This window comes from Seriola aureovittata, chromosome 4, assembly GCF_021018895.1.
Source record: "Seriola aureovittata isolate HTS-2021-v1 ecotype China chromosome 4, ASM2101889v1, whole genome shotgun sequence".
NCBI classification, from domain to species: domain Eukaryota; kingdom Metazoa; phylum Chordata; class Actinopteri; order Carangiformes; family Carangidae; genus Seriola; species Seriola aureovittata.
The window spans coordinates 25,306,574-25,316,677 of record NC_079367.1 but is presented as its reverse complement, the minus strand read 5'-3'; positions in this window follow the sequence as shown (position 1 = coordinate 25,316,677).

Below are 10,104 nucleotides of genomic sequence, written 5' to 3'. Positions count from 1 at the left end.
CTCCATCCTTCAAATTTTACTAATTTTAAGAGGTACAATACCACTTATTTTTACAGAAAATAATTAGCCCCTGCTTGAATTCTCAATAAGTTTGACTCCTCATGTGCTGTCATAATTAGTAAATTAAGCAATGGGAAAAAAAAGAAAAGATCACTCAAAGAAGATTTTTTTGCTGTATTGACTAAATTAAATTAACAAACACAACACATGCTGAAAGCTGTAAAATCTACATACTTCTCTTTGTTGTCCAGTTTATTTGACCAGTTATGTATGGTCAAAACGCAGTATTGCCAAATTTCTCCCTTTTTTTTCTTTAATTCTAGCTGATTTGTAATTGATGACTTCTTCTGGATGCCTCCAATTCTCATGGGATATTAGCAAATTTGTAACTAGATTTGGTAACTGCTGAGATCCTGGCATCTTTATTACTCCAAATTGACAAATTGAAGACTTTTTTTTTAAACCATGGGGAAAAGCCTTTATGTTTTGATGAATGTGCATTTGGAGACAAAACCGTACAGCTAATGCAGATTTGTTCTGTTTCATGTCTAATCTGGGGCTTCTGACGATCACAGTGCTCCATACACTGTGTAACTGTGCCTCCACTGAGAGCAGACACTGGAGAGAAGGATCTGATGTGTAAATTCAGATTCATATACGATGTCAACTGGTGACTTCATGTCAGTTTTTCAATAGCGTCATTTGTCAACACTGTAAGCGCATTTTCCAGCCACCCTTGGATCAGAGCAAGTGATGTGTAGGATTCTCTCATTGCCAGATAAACATGAAGAAACTTGTAGCTAAACAGCTCTAAACAATGTGGATGGAAAGATGGAATAGAGAAAACTTTTTATCTACTCTGTGCATTTATGTTGATCCTGATTGCAGAGGACATTCATCTGGAACCAAGGCTGTTTCACTTCACCATCTATACTGTATCTATGTGCTGCTGCTGCCTCAATGAGCTTGTTCTTGCTGCATTTTCATTCTATACCAGTACATAATGGAGACTTAAACACTTAGAAACACAAACCACAACAAAACATAACCCTTTGGGCCTTGAGTTTTATTTCTAGTATATATTGTTATCATGTTTGGCCACAAACAACAGAGCAGCTGTCACTATTCTATTTCTTGCTTAATTATTTTAAATAACTTTGGAACTGTAACAAGTTCTTTCTTTTAGAGAATGTCGCTTGGTTGTTGCTTTTTAAGCTTTTGCCAGTTTCTTTTTTTTCTAAACGATGGAAAGAGGTGCCTGGAATCAAAATAACAATAAATCAAAGATATGTTGCAGTTTTTGAGTCAAATCAAGATTTCATACAAACAAAAAATAAACATTAAAAATAAATCATCATCATTCATTTGTCAGAAATTATAATCAGCAGAATACTCCTTTTTCTAGATTGTCTGTCTGTAAAACAACTGCCCTTATCTTGCACATCTGAGGAGGCAGATTAGACCTGTGATCTGGAAAACAGTTTGCATGAGGCAGCCTATTGATTAGCTTTGCATTAGTGTACCATGTCGATTATTGTTTGGTCACCATGGCTACATAAGTGCATATAGTCGTGGTGCTCCTACCCTGCATTATTAGTGCCACGGGTGCTTAGCTCCGAGGCACTCCTCTACAGCTAGAATAGCTGAGAGGAGTGCCTCGGGGCGGATCTATTAATATTCTGTCTCGCGTTTATTATTCTTCCGCCAAATTTCGGCGCGTAACTTGTCCCGCAGCTTTGAGAAAACCCCGGTAATATATACATCAAAACGTGCGTCTTGATCCCGAAAGGGGTGCTATGACTTTTGGTGTTAAAATTCCAATTTTTCCCAAAGTTATTCCCAAAAAACTGGGAATAAATAATGCATTAGAAATGCATTGGAATTTTCTTTAGAAACCCACCTTTTTTCTACAAAATTGCACCTTTTTTCTGAGTCACCCAGCTCTCTCATACCTGCATGTAGAAATGTGATTCAAACTATAAAACGGAGGAAAACTTCTGCTCTCTCAAAAAGACAGGAACTGTTTTTACATAACATGTAAACTTTTCAAACTGTGAGCACTCAATGGAGGAGTGCAAATCACTTTTTCTTCAAAGTTAGAGTGAAAGCGTCAGTTGGCTAGAGTGCGTGAAGCAGTAAAAAATAACCTTTATTTTTATTTTTAACTCGAGCTCGCGGCCAAACCGTAAAAAGGAGACAAATAATTATTTTTGAAAATGTAGACATAGTTGTTGGGATTCATAAAATTTAACTTTGACAGGCAGGGCCTGCACAAAATTTAAACGGGGGTGCCGAGTCCGGCAGCAATACCTGTCTCACTCTCATTGACACCTAATGTAATCGTCTTTTTTTTTCAAAAGAATCTCACTCTGTCTTCGCACTGAGCTTACGCACTCATTTTAAGGAATATCTGAATAAAATAGAGACTGTAGAAACTTCTGGCTTCAGTGTCTGGCACGGTCTTTTTGGTTTATGAAAAGAAGTAACGGTTTTCTCATAATTTGCAGTTGTTTGAAGCCATGTAGAAGCCAAATTCTGGGCAGATTTTCACATTGTCATGGCAACGGCAGCTCCTGACCTGTGTGCGTGCCTGCGTGCGCCTAGCAACCAGATAACCAACTCTCCAAGCTCTGCTAGCTTTACATTAGCCGCATGTTAGGTCTTAAATTTTTTTCTTTTGTTAAATGAGTGAATGAAGTTGTGACGGTCTCCGCTGAGACAGAGGAGAGGAGAAGCTACTAGCCCTCTCTCGCTGTCACTTCTAGTCGCGTTGCTCTCCTCCCCAGTAATGTTTAATTTAGCACAGAAAAAAACATAATAGTGATAATTTAAATAGCGGTTCATGGGATTTATTAACCCTCAGGGGTCCCTCTGTCCTTTTTTGGACATTTTCTTCACTTTTCTTTTTTGATTTGCTGATCATTTTGGCTGTGTTACAGCTGAAGGTATGGATTTCTGCAAGAAAGTGTCTTTCTTTACATATTTTTAAAATCTAATGTCAGTTACTGTTACAGGTCTATTATACACTGGTAACACATTTTGTACCCTCTGGGGTTCCTCGCGTCCAAAAAAGGACACACAAAGAAAATGCTATAAAATCATCATATATCAATATTTTTTTCTGCTTTTTTTGCATAAATCTCTTAAACCACTTCAGTTCTGCTCAAACCTACCAAATGTTTATTAGTTTTCAGGATTTTAACCCTTTAAATGCCAGTTTGAAGACATGTTGCCTCTTGTTTTATTAAAAAAAACAAGACAGAATATGAGATATTTCCGACATAATACATGATGGAGGGATGTGACATTGTTTTATATCAGAGTCTTTTATATCAAGACATTTCTCAAAACCAGAATATGATCAGGGTGACTTTTGAACACTGGAAATAAATCATGTACTCATCCCGGCAGTAGCCCCCGTGGCACTCAAAATTTCCCTGGAATTTTCTAGTTTATTTATATTACCTTTATTTATTCAGGTGAACCCCGTTGAGATAGAAAATGTACATAAAAAAAAATATAATAAAAACAATTCATGAACAGATAGTCAAAAAAGAACTTACAATACAATTTAAAGAAAGAAAGATGTAAAGATGTAATGTAAGATGGTAATTTCCCCAGAAAGGCTTTGTAAATAAATAGGAATCAATGCATGTCACATTTCTCAAATAGAGAGGACCAACCAACCTTCTTGTAGAGCATGAAAAAATGACAGTTTATGTTGTAATTCTGGATCCAGGATTTTTCTTTTTTGTCTGTTACTGTATTTATTTTGATGCAGATTTAAATCCAGATAAAAACATGGAACAAAACTCCCCTTGCACAGCCAATATTAGTGATCAGGTGTCGGTCGGGCGCAGGAACATCTTCAGGGAAAATCGGAATAAAGCACGGCACACTGAGATGACTTCACTGTGACTTTTATTCAGGCTGAACAACACGTTTCGCCTGTGGCTTCTTCAGCTTCCCTCAGTGAAAACATGCTCTGTAAGAGTTGGTGATAATTTATCTACTGTTAAAGGTCAACATTACTGATTGCCTACTTTCAGAAGAGTCACATCCTGATGATATTTTGTTATTGTTATACAAAATTTGAGTCCGCATTAAAGATTCTCAACAATTTCACATATAATGTGAAGCAGGGAAATTTATTCTTGACCTTGGAAGATCAACTTACAAGCTTTTTAAGAGCTTTCAAAAGCACAAAAATATACTTGATAAAGACTGTGAGATGTAGCTAAAAGCTCAGAAAAGGCCAGTAAGTCGACCTTTGAGGTTATTTTGTCACAAATGGTTTCCAAGGTCAGGAATGATCCTCCATCCTCAAATCTTGAGCCAACATGAACGAGATGCCGACTGATGCTGGAGGCAGTTACAAAAATGTGATAATGGTAAATCAGCTGATACTCATTGTTTCACATTAACACACATCACACACATTTTTGAGGAAGATCTCTTCAATTCTATAGAGTAGTTGACTGTGGAAAAAAATAAACAAAACTGAACATTAGAAACTAAAGACAGTTAAAATTTCCAAAAACAGCTACTAAGTGGACCCCTGAGTCATGATTGTTTTGTTTAACAACATAATCATGACTTATTAATAGTTTTGTCTGATTTATTGCGTAAGAGTGGAACCCTGCTCATTGCGCTGAACATCACTTTGATTATTTTGAATGTGATTTTAAAAACGTTTGCAATGTTGTGATGAATATATTGGAAAAATACTGTTTGCTACAGCTGATTTCAACCTTATCATCTATCTGGATGTTCTAATGTGAAATTCTGAGGATTATACAGACTTAATGGAGATTTGAACACAGGTCAACACTTAAAAGGGCCCTGTGGAGTTTTCTTGTAAACAAACAAAAGCTATGTTTATTCATAGCTACTCATCAAAATGCATTGTGTGTATCCTTGAGGTCTAAAAATAATGTCAAGCACATTTCTTTCCTCATAAAACATTCGCAACGCTGTAATATTTTAAATCCAACATTGTTTACATCCATGTTTACCGCGCGCACTGTTCGTCCCAGCTTTGGTTGGCGCATTTTGCATATCTCGGCATATTACCGCCACCTGTTGATCAGTGTAAAGTGTGACTGTGTGTCACGTCAGCTGCATGCATGCGTGCGTGCACGTGTCCTCGTGCGGGACAAAACAAGGACCTACTCATAGAAAAACTATTTCATAGAGTTAGTAGAGGTCAGAAACTCTGCAGGGAACCTCTAACTTTCAATGTGAATATCTAATATAAAAGCACGTATGCCTTGGGCCAACAACAGTTTGTTTTCAGTGGATGCTTTCATGAGCTAGGCCAGTGTTTATACAGGTTAAAGATCTGGGGGATGAACTGAATTCATTATAGAGTGAAGCTCTATAATTAAAAAGCTATCATTGCTTTAAGTGGTTCCCAATAGATCAAAAGTTGAATTACAATGTTCGCACCAAACTCGGCTGTAGTTGAAAGTTACCAGAGAATGAGACAGGAACAAATTTCAGCAGGAGGAGTCGGTGCCCCACCAAACAGCCTTTGATGAAACTACATCTTAGGATCAGCAAAGAAATGAGCTGTACAGGAGTCGGCATCCAAGTGATGGGTGCACTTACAATAAAGGCTAGGGCCAGCTTCACAGAATAATGAGCAAGAGAACATATATGATGCATCACAGCAGATGCTGGCAAAATATGCATGATTAACACCACGTCTGGTGGAAACAACAGCCAAGTTTACAATGTCAGCTTCTCTCATATCCTCTTCCCACACACACACAAACACACACCGTGCAGACAAATGACTGCTGTGCCAGCCAATATCACAGCCCGAATCAGACCGCAACATGGACGGAGCAGAATAAGGTTGACAAGATGAGACTTGAGTCTTGAGTAGAATAAAATAAACTATAATAACATAAAATAGAAACGCTCTACACAAAAGAACAGACAATACTAGACAGGACTATAATAGAGTACAATAGATGAGAATAGGAGTGCAACTAACCATTATCTTTTTTCTTTCTTCTATTCTTTTTCAATTTATCTGCTGATTATTTTCTCAATTAACTGATAAGTCGTTTGATCTAAGGAAAATAGTGAAAATTGTGAAAAATGCCTGTTACAATCTCTTAATGCCCACATCCGTGTATTTAGACAGTTTATTTAATCTGATCTGCAGTCAAAAAGGCAAACAACTCTATTCATCAGATCAGAAAATCCTCACAATCGCTGGAACAAGGGAGTGTTTGGCTGGCTTCAAGTTCTTGTTGAAAAAATGACTGAAAAGATTAATCAAAGAATCAAATGATCAAAATAGTTGCTGATTAACTTTCTGTTGATCAACAAATCGATTAGTCAACTGATCGTTTTCTGCTCGAGATTGGAAAACAACAGAATAGAATACCATAGAAGAAGAAGAAGAATCATACACTTCAACAGAATAAAATGCTCTAGAATATAAAAGGAGGGAATAGTTACAATACAACAGGGCGGCCACTGAAAATTATTTTCATTAACTATTAATCTAAAGATTATTTTTCAATTAATAATTATGAAAATGTCAAAAAATAGTGAAAAAATACCTCTCACAACTCAAAGATGACGTCTTCAAATATCTTGTTTTGTTGGCTGGACCACAACAGGTGCAGCCCTATAATCGTGAACGTCGCTAACTGACTGACTGAGTGATCATAGTTTCACCATTGGTCAGCCGAATGCTACGTGACAGTGTTGGAGTTTCCCCATTGGCTGTTCCTCTTTCAAAATGAATTGGCGTAAACAGTTCATATTAAAGGACATTTACAGCCTGCAGTGTTGCCAACATAGCGCATTTGAAGTGAGTCAAACCGAGGCCACCTCTCGAGGTCTAAGTTAGGTTCACTGAGACCACCTCTCGAGTCACGCTTCAAGTCCATGTTGCAGTTCTCTTAACCTGTGCATTGTAAATACAAAGCGCCCAAGGTTCACTTCACCTTTTGCCATTGTATTTTAGTCCTGCTGTAGGCAGGTCACATACTGTTGTACTGAGGCACTCAAAAACCAGATGGAACCATGGCCGCTGGTAACGACAGCGTCCACTGAGAGCACAGTGAGTAGGAGAGAATCAAATAGACAAAGGGCTGAAACCGGCTGACACGGCACAGCCATATACTAGGTTTTGATCTGGTCTTGTTCAAAGAAGAGTTCAAAACCTAAATATATTCAGTTTACAGTGAATTATCAGAAACCTCATTTGAGAAGCTGAAACCACAGAATGATTTTCCTAGAAAAATGAAATGATTGATTAGTTGCAGATTATTTTTTCTAATCGACTAATCGTTTCAGCTGTAGCGTACAACAGAAGAGAATAGCTCAGAATATATCATAGCAGGCTACAGTCCAGCAGAAAATAATAGAGTAATAATTGGCAGCAGTGGTTCAGCCTGCTAAATTAACAAGCGACTGTACAAAAACTGGAAAAATTCTGCTCGTGGCTGAAGGAATTTTTGAGAAACTTTTTATGTTTTCCGCTCTCTATTGCAGTCTTCCTCTGTGTGAAACAAATGACACTTCACAGAGTGTCAGCGGGGTCACTGCAGCCTCTGGTTACACTGCTCAGACTAATGGAGAGAAAACAAAATACTGTCAGAAGAGGGTGAAAGGGCCTTTAAGTGGCCTTGTCTTTCTTTACCAGTCTCCAAAGCTTCAAATTAGAGTGCACATGATTACTCTTCGCTCTCTTAAAAAAAAAAAAAAAAAAGAAGAAGTAAAAACAGCACACTCTGCCTCACATAGCCGGTCCACTTTCTCTTGCATAATAGCTTGCCTGAGGGAAAACCTGGCTGTGGGAGGTAAAGCTTGGCATTTTAAGATATCCAATTCAACGGAAGCAGGCGTTCCATAAAGAAATCAGTACATTTTTACACGCACACTAATGCTTTGATGTTAATGTGATTATGAGAATGGCGAGGTACACTCGCTGCATGTCATGTGAACGTGTTAATCTAATTAAGCTGCTTCAATTAGGGCCATATTCAGAGCATTAACAACAGCATTAAGACGTCAAGTGCTGCAGTTTATTGAACAGTTTGTACAGATGTTGATGCTTTTCTGAATCACACCGATCATTTCGTTCTCCACAAGTTTTGACACTTGCCAAACACAAAGCGGGCCGTTAACTTTTACAGCCCCTATCTGTATTTACATCCCTCCCTCCTGCCTCAAGGCTCGGCACTGAATAATTTCTGGGCAAGTTGCAGGGAGGGAAATAATGTAACAACATTACGAAGGGGAAATGATTGACATGGCTCGTGTGCTATAGGGCAGCAATTATGTGACAAATCTTTTGAATTAAAACCGCAGTGTGGATGATTGAGTGAAAATATTAACTTCTACTGCTATGCATTTAAACAGCTCACTGAAATTCTTCCCATAATCCACACAGGGGCACAAATCATTGTGTGCATATAAACAGCGTGAGACAAAACCCACTTGATAAGTTTGTGTAAATCAATAAACCTCCTGCACACAAATGAAAACGTCTTTGGAGGAGTCGGTGCATCTCTTCCGTTTCTACTGTGGTAATGGACTAAAGGAGCTATCGCAGCCTTTTAAACTTTTTTTCTCTTGGGAAGCAGTTTCACCATGAATAAATTTTGCCATTCAGATCATGAATATAGAGGGCTAATATGGAATAGCTTTATACCAAAAATCCTCCGGAAGAATATTGTTGCTGGAGAGGTTTGAGGATGAGCAATCACAAAGACACAGACAGAACATGCGCTGTATAGTACATGCATGTATTAGACAAAAAATGATAAAGGCTTTTTGTAATGGGAGTAGATAATATGGATTCATGCATATTACGTTTATATAGTCATTTGATTTTGAGGGAAAAATAATGCTGTCAGAAGTTTTTCTTCATGTAATGAATCAATGTCTTAAATAAACATATCTTCCAAATGTTTAAATTTTCTTGCTGGATGTATCTGTGAAATGTTCACTGACAGCTTTCATTTGTATCCGCTCACGGCTGCTGAGCCGTGATTTTTATGGCAATGTTTCAGCAACTCAGGGCACTTGGTTAAGGTTACAGAAAAATATAAACGCTGACTAATTCTTTCCATAAATTTAACTAAACATTATGGCACCGTGGTCTCTGGTGTCAAGGTGCACTGTATAATACAAAACATTACAAACAACTGGCAAAACAAAAGGCTGTCTCAGGTTGTCTCAGTGTTGTGTGTCTCTTCTTGTAATCCCAGACTGACTCCATGATACTGAGATCGGGGCTCTGTGGGGACCAGAGCATCTGCTGCAGGACCTCTTGTTCTTCTTGTTCTTCATGTCGCAGAATGAACTTGAGGCCGTTCAGACGCCTCCTTGATGTTATTGTGTGATGGATAAGAATCTAAACATCTAAGTTGCCCAACAATTTTGCAAAGCAGCAACTGTTTTTAGTTTCATACAAGTTAGTAACATGCAACGTGACTTCTAGAGTCGTATAATCGGATAGGAACACTTTTAACTTCAAAGATTATGATACATTAAAATAAATAACTCAATATCAACATATAAGAATAAACCGCACGTTTTGTACATATCAAACAAACGAGATATTGCTAATTAGCGGTGATGAATTTAGTTACCTTTAGGCAGTTCATCAGTTTCCTCCTGATATCATTCCTTATGCAAAGCTAAACTATGGGCTTGATCTTTAGCATGCAGGCCTGACAGTGGTATCAGTCTTTTCCTCTAACATCAAGCAGCAGGAAAGTGAATAAATATATTTCCTGTAATGTCAAACATGTTCCTTTTAAAATATGGAAAAAAAACATAAAACATTTACATTTTGAAATATTGTTGTTGGTGTTGTTGTTGTGATATTGAGCCCAATACCAACATCGGTTTAAAAAAAACTGAAAATGCTATATCAGCGGATATGGGTTTAATATTTTTGATTATTGTGATCACAGTGTGTACCGAGAGATTTTGCAATGGAAAAATACAAATGACAACATAGTCGACTCAGCCTATCTCTATTATAAACTTGACTAGAGGTTATTACACTGCATTCATTATAGCAGGAGGTGTCCAATCTGCTGACAACTGATGCTATACTAACCAAAT